This window comes from Saimiri boliviensis, chromosome 1 (assembly GCF_048565385.1).
Source record: "Saimiri boliviensis isolate mSaiBol1 chromosome 1, mSaiBol1.pri, whole genome shotgun sequence".
NCBI lineage: Eukaryota > Metazoa > Chordata > Mammalia > Primates > Cebidae > Saimiri > Saimiri boliviensis.
The window spans coordinates 81,438,161-81,446,044 of NC_133449.1; positions in this window are offsets into that span (position 1 = coordinate 81,438,161).

Below are 7,884 nucleotides of genomic sequence, written 5' to 3' on the forward strand. Positions count from 1 at the left end.
TCATCGATCCCCAGACCCTAAAGTGCAATAAAATATGTATAATAAAATAAAATAAAAATTAAGAAAACTAAAATCTTCTTGGAACCTACAGAATATTGATCTAGCTTAGGGGTAGGAAACTGGGCCAAATTGGGCCTACTCCCTGTTCTTGATTTTGCACAGCTCATGAGCTAAGTTTACTTTTACATTTTTAAATAGTTGAAAAATGAATAAAAAGAATATTGCCTAATGTATTAAAATGTATATAAAATTTAAATTCTAATGTCAATAAAATTTTATGGGAACACAGAAAGTCTTAATATATTTACATAGTAACTATGTAAGCAGAGAGTTGAGAAGTGACAGAAACCATATGTAAACCATTTGTTTACATAGTACCTATGGAAACAGCAGATTTGAAAGGTGACAGAAACCCTATAGCCTATAAAGCCTGAAATCTTTATCATTAGCTGGTTCTTTACAGAAAAATTTTTCAATCTAATTAATTTTTTTTTTTTTTTTTTTTTTTTTTTTTTTTTTTTTTTTTTGAGATGGAGTCTTGCTCTGTAGCCCAGGCTGGAGTGCAGTGACGTGATCTCGGCTCACTGCAACCTCTGCCTCCCAAGTTCAAGCAATTCTCCTGCCTCATCCTCCCAAGCAGGTAGGACTACAGGCACATGCCACCAAGCCTGACTAATTTTTTTTTTTTTATTTTTAGTAGAGATGGGGTTTCATCGTGCTAGGCAGGATGGTCTCAATTTCCTGACCTTGTGATCCACCCACCTCGACCTCCCAAAGTGCTGGGATTACAGGCATGAACCACTGCACCTGGCCTGATTGATTTTAATATTTGTAATTTCACAAATTTGAAAGATAATATCCACATTTGTATTTTCTGTTTCTTTGTGATTTGACACAAAGAAACAGAAAATACAAACGTAGATAAATTGTCTATAAAAATATTTCTGAAAATGAAGTGAAAAAGAATCTCTCTCCCCCTCCATATATATGTATTATATGTGTGTGTGTGTATATATATATATATATATATATATATATATATATATATATTTACATATATATATATAATAAAATTACATTCCCACAGGTAACTATTAGGTTCTAAACTTTTAGAAAAGTTTGGCACATAGAATCAAGGGAAAATATAGAAAATAATGGAAATTACATGAACTTTGGATTCTGACAAAAACTGGGAAAAAGACTTCGCTTTTATACTTACTAGCTGTGCAACTTTAAATACACTGCTTAGCCTCTCAGAGTCTGATTTCTCAACTGTGAAGTGGAAATGAAAATACCTCACTAAAAAGACAAAAGATTAGAAATAACATAAGTATTCATTCATCTGTCGATAGAAACAGATTGATTCCATACGTTGGCTATTATAGATACTGAAGGCATAAAGAAAATGTGGTATATACCCAGTGGAATACTATTCAGCCATAAACAAGAATCAAATCCTGTCATTCACAATGATATGCATGAGCATGGAGGATATTATATTAAGTAAAATGAGTCAGGAACAGAAAAATAAATACCACATGTTCTTACTCATGTGTAGAAACTAAAAATGTTGAAGCCATAGAAATAAAAAGTAGAATTGTGGTTACTGTAGCACGTGAAGGTCAGGGAGTAGGGAGATGTTGGCTAATATATGTAGAATTACAATGAAATAAGAGGAATAAGTTCTAGTGTTTTATAGCATGGTAGGGTGATTATAATCAGCAACATTTACTGTATATTTTCACATAACTAAAAGAGAACATTTTGAATGCAATTAACACAAATAAATGATTAATATTTGGGGTAATGGACATGCTAATTACTTCAATTTAATCATTACACATTGTATACATGCATTGAAATATTACTATTTACCCTGTAAATATGTACAATTATTACAGGTCAATTAAAAATAAAAGATAAATGATATAAGTAAAGTGCCCTGATTCCATATTTGGAATCTAGCAGCCTTTCAAATGAATAATATATGCAATGCCATGGTTTTGGTCAGTCCTTCCTAGCAGCATGTGTTCCTGAGAGAGGTCTTTAAAAGAAAGCTCAGATTAAAAGTTTAAGCTTCTTAGTTGGTTACTTGCAAAACTCAAGGTATTTTATTATCACCACCACCTACCTACATCTACAGGCATATATTTTTCTTGGGGGAATTAACTTTGAGAATATAGAAGAAGACAGGTATGACAGTTCACACCTGTAATCCCAACACTTTGGGAGTCCAAAGCAGGAGGATCACCTGTGCCCAGGAGTTTGAGACCAGCCTGGGCAATACAGTGAGACCCTGATCCTACAAATAATACAAAAAAAAAAAATCCAGGTGTGGTGGCATGTGCCAGTAGTCCCCACTACTCAGGAGGCTGAGGCGAGAGGATTGCTTGCACCCAGGAGGTTAAGGCTGCACTGCTGCATTCCAGCCTGGGCAACAGAATGAGACCTTGTCTCAAAAAAAAAAAAAAAAAAAAAAAAAAAAGGAATATAAAGAATATACAATAGAAGGAAAAGAATATGGGGAACTAAAGAAAAAATCAAAGTAAAGAAAGATATAACCAATAAAAATAACTTTTCTAGAGAGAGGCAGAGTAAGATGACTGAATGGAAGCCTCCCGTGTTCATCCTCCAGTCAGGAACACCAAATTGAACAACTATCCACACAAAAAAGCAACTACATGAGACCCAAAAATCAGATGAGCAATCACAGTTCCTGGTTTTAACATCATATTAAAGAAAGAGGCCTAGAGGAAGATAGGAAAGATAGTCTTGAATTGTCAACACCACCACTCTCCCATCCCCTGGCAGTGGCTATGTGGCATGGAGAGAGAATCTATGTGTTTGTGGGAGGGACAGCACAGTGATTGCCGAACTTCGTTTTGGAATTCATTGCTGCCCTGTCACAGCAGAAAGCAACATAGGACAGAATTCAGCCAACACCCACCAAGAAGACATTTAGATCAGCCGTAGCCAGAGGTAAATCAACAATCTCAGCCATCAGAACCTGAGTTCCAGCAAGGCCTGCACCATGGACTAAAGTCCCAAATAAACATGAAAGGCAGTCTAGGTTACAAGGACTGCCTGTGCAAGTCCTGTTACTGTGCTGAGCTCAGAGCCAGTGGACATGAAGAGCATAAGACCTAGTGAGATTCCAGCCTGGGCAGCCAAGGGAGTGCTTATGTCACCCCCTCCCCCAACCCTCGGAAGCACAGCTTGGGGCACCATGAGAGATATCTTCCTTCTACTTTAGGAGATAAGTGGGGGCCAAGACACAGATGAACATCCACAAGAATCAAGACTATTCAGGAAAACATGATCTCACCAAACAAACTAAATAAGACACCAATGACCAATCCTAGAGAGAAAGAGATATGTGACCTTTCAGACAGATAAAGCAAAAGAGCTGTTTTGAGGAAGTTCAAAGAAGGAAGTAAAGAAAACTTTGCCTGGCCACTTGGATACCAGCTCAACCACAGGAGAACAGTGCAATAGACAGAATCCTGAGGACCCCATTCCAGGCTCTAGCTCATGGATGATGTTTCCAGACATACCCTGGGCCAGAAGAAGACCCATTACCTTGGAGGAAAGGACATGGTCTTGACAGGATTCATCACCAGCTTACTAAAGAATCCTTGGGCCGGCCGGGCGCGGTGGCTCAAGCCTGTAATCCCAGCACTTTGGGAGGCCGAGGCAGGTGGATCACGAGGTCGAGAGATCGAGACCATCCTGGTCAACATGGTGAAACCCCGTCTCTACAAAAAATACAAAAAATTAGCTGGGCATGGTGGCTCGTGCCTGTAATCCCAGCTACTGAGGAGGCTGAGGCAGGAGAATTACCTGAACCTAGGAGGCGGAGGTTGCAGTGAGCCGAGATCGTGCCATTGCACTCTAGCCTGGGTAACAAGAGCGAAACTCTGTCTCAAAAAAAAAAAAAAAAAAAAAAAAAGAATCCTTGGGCCCTGAATAACCAGCAGTGAGACACATAATTTAAGATAGCTATTTTGAGGAAGTTCAATGAAATCCAGGATAACACAGAGAAGGAATTCAGAATTCTATCAGATAAATTTAACAGAGATAGAAATAATTTAAAAGAATCAAGCAGGAATTCTGGAGTTGAAAAATGCAATTAACATAGTGAAATGATATGCTTTGGATTTGTATCCTCACCCAAATCTCATGTTGAATTTTAATCTCCAATTTAGAGGAGGGGCCTGGTGGGAGGTGACTGGATCATGGGGGTGGATTTCTTTTCTGTTATTCTTGTGATAGTGAGTGAGTTCTCATGAGATCTCATTGTTTAAAAAGGTTCTAGCAACCCCCTTCACCCTTTCCCTCCTTCTCTAACCATACAAACTGCGCCCATTTCCTGAGCCCTCCCCAGCCAGGCATCCTGTACAACCTGTGGAACTTTTGAGTCAATTAAACCTCTTTTCTTCATAAATAACCCAGTCTCTGGTAGTTCCTTATAGGAATGCAAGAATGAAGTAATAATACATGAAGAATGCATCAGAGTATCTTAATGGCAGAACTGATCAAGCAAAAGAAAGATTTCATGAGCCTGAAGACAGGATATATGAAAACATACAGTCAGAGGAGATAAAAGAAAAAAAAATTTAAAAACATAAAGCACACTTAAAAAATCTAGCAAAGAGCTGGACAAGGGAAAATATAACAGTTATTGGGCTTAAAGAGGATGTAGAGAGAAAGATCAGAGTAAAAAGTGTATTCAAAGGGATAACATAGTACATTCCAAACCTAGAGAAAGATGGCAATATACAAGCACTACAAGGTTACAGAATGCCGAACAGATTGAACCCAAATAAGACTACCTCAAAGACATTTAGCAATCAATCTCCCAAACAGCAGGGACAAAGAATGGATCTTAAAAGCAGCAATAGAAAAGAAACAATAAGCAAAGAAGGTCCAATACATCTGGCAGCAGATTTCTTAGTGTAAACTTTACAGGTCAGGAACGAGTGGCATGACATGTTTAGAGCTCTAATAGAAAAAAATATTTTTATCCTAGAATACTATATCCAGCAAAAATATCCTTCAAACATTCAGGAGAAATACTTTCCCAAACAAAAAAAAAGTGAAGAATTTCTTCAACACAAGATCTGTTTCACAAGAAATGCTATTGGGAGTTCTTCAGTCTGAAAGAAAAGAACATTCATGAGTAATAAGTCAACCTTCTGAAGGTACAAAACTCATGGGTTATAGCAAGCATACAGCAACACAGAATATTATAACACTATAATTTTGGTATATAAACTACTCATATCTTGAGTAGAAAGACTAACAGATGAACCTGTCAAAAATAAGTACAACACTTTGTGATATGGAATAATAAGATAAAATTGAAACAATAAAATGTTAAAATGTGATGGCATGAAGTTAAAGTGTAGAGTTTTTGTTTTGTCTTTGCTTGCTTGTTTGTCTGTGCAATCAGTGTTAACTTCTTATTACTTTAAAACAGTAAGATGTAAGATGTTACTTGCAACTTTCATGGTAACCTAAAATGAAAAAAACTTACAACAAATACATATACAAAAATAAAATACAATAAATTAAAACACACCACCAGAGAAAATCATCTTCTCTAAGTAGAAGACAGGAAGGAAGAAAAGAGGGGAAGACCACAAAACAACCAGAAAAAAATTAACAACATGGCAGAAGTAAGTCCTTACTTAATAATAACACTGAATGTAAATGGACTAAACCCTTCAATTGAAAGACAGAGAATGGCTGAAAAGACAAAAGTTAAAAAAAAAATAAAAAAAGAAAAGAAAAGAAAACAAGACCCAATGATCTATTGTCTTTAAGAACATATTTCACTTACAAAGACACACATGGAATGAAAATAAAAGGATAGAAAAAAGATATTCCAGTATAGCTGGAGTAGCTATACTTACATCACACAAAATAGAATTCAAGGAAAAAAACTATAAAAAGAGACAAATAAGGTTATTATATAATGATAAAGGGATCAATTCATCAAAAGGTTATAAAAATTGTAAATATATTTGCACCTAACACTGGAACATCCAGTTATATAAAGCAAACATTATTAGAGCTAATGAGAGAGATAGACCCCAAAACAATAATAGCTGGAGACTTCAGATCCCCGCTTTATGCATTGGATAGATCTTCCAGACAGAAATTCAATAAAGAAACATGAGACTTCATCTGCACTATAGACTAAATGGAACTAATAGATATTTACAGAACACTTCATTTAATGAAGTTGCAGAATGCACATTCTCCTAAGTAGATGGATCATCGTCAAGGATAGACATGTTAGGCAACAAAACAAGTATTTAAACATTAAAAAAAATGTGCTAATGTCAAGTATCTTCTCTGACTACATGGAATAACATTAGTGATCAGTAACAAGAGGAATTTGGAAACTATACAAACACATGGAAATTAAAGAATATAATTCTGAATGACCAGGGGATCAATGAGGAAATTTAGAAGGAAATTTAAAAATTTATTGAAATAATTGAAAATGGAAACACAACATACTAAAGCCTTTGGGATACAGTGAAAACAGTACTAAAAGGAAAGTCTATACCTATAAATGCCTACACCAAAAATGTAGAAAAACCTCAAATAAATAACCTAATGATTCATCTTAGAGAAACAGAAAATCAAGAGCAAACCATATCCAAAATTAGTAGAAGAAAGAAATAATAAAGATCAGAGCAGAAATGAATACAGTTGAAACAAAAAACAATGCAAAATATCAGAAAAAGAAAAGAAAAACCAAAATCAACAAATTGTAGCCAGACTAACTAAAAGAAAAAAAGTGAGAATACCCAAATAAATAAAATCAGAAATACAAAAGGAGACATTATACCTAATATCATAGAAATTCAGGCCGGGCGCGGTGGCTCACGCCTGTAATCCCAGCACTTTGGGAGGCCGAGGCGGGTGGATCAGGAGGTCAAGAGATCCAGACCATCCTGGTCAACATGGTGAAACCCCGTCTCTACTAAATATACAAAAAATTAGCTGGGCATGGTGGTGCGTGCCTGTAATCCCAGCTACTCAGGAGGCTGAGGCAGGAGAATTGCCTGAACCCAGGAGGCGGAGGTTGCGGTGAGCCGAGATCGCGCCATTGCACTCCAGCCTGGGTAACAAGAGCGAAACTCCGTCTCAAAAAAAAAAAAAAAAAAAAGAAATTCAAAGGATAATTAGAGGCTGCTATGAGCAACTATATACCCCAACAAATTGGAAAACCTAGAAGAAATGGATAAATTCCTACACACATATAACCTACCAAGATTAAACCATGATGAAATCCAAAACCTGAACAGATCAATAGCAAGTAATGAGATCAAAGCTGTAATAGGAAGTTTTCTAGCAAAGAAAAGCCTGGGGCCTGATGGCTTCACTGCTGAATTCTACCAAACCTTTAAAGGACTAATACCAATCCTACTTGAACTATTCCCAAAAAAAATAGAGGATGATGAAATACTTCCATACTCATTCTACAAAGTCAATATTACCCAGATGCCAAAACCAGATAAAGATACATTTTAAAAAACTGTAAGTCAATGTCTCTAATGAACATTGATGCAAAAATACAAAAATTCTTTTAAAAAAATTAGCAAACTGAATTCAACAACACATTAAAAAGATAATTCAACAAGGTGAAATGGGATTTATTCTAGGGACACAAGGGTGATTTTTTTTTTTTTTTTTTTTTTTTTGAGATGGAGTTTCACTCTTGTCACCCAGGCTGGAGTGCAATGGTGCTATCTTGGCTCACTGCAACCTCTGCCTCCCAGATTCAAGCGATTCTTCTGCCTCAGCCTCCAGAGTAGCTGGGATTATAGGTATGCACCACCATGTCTGGCTAATTTTTTTTTTAATTTT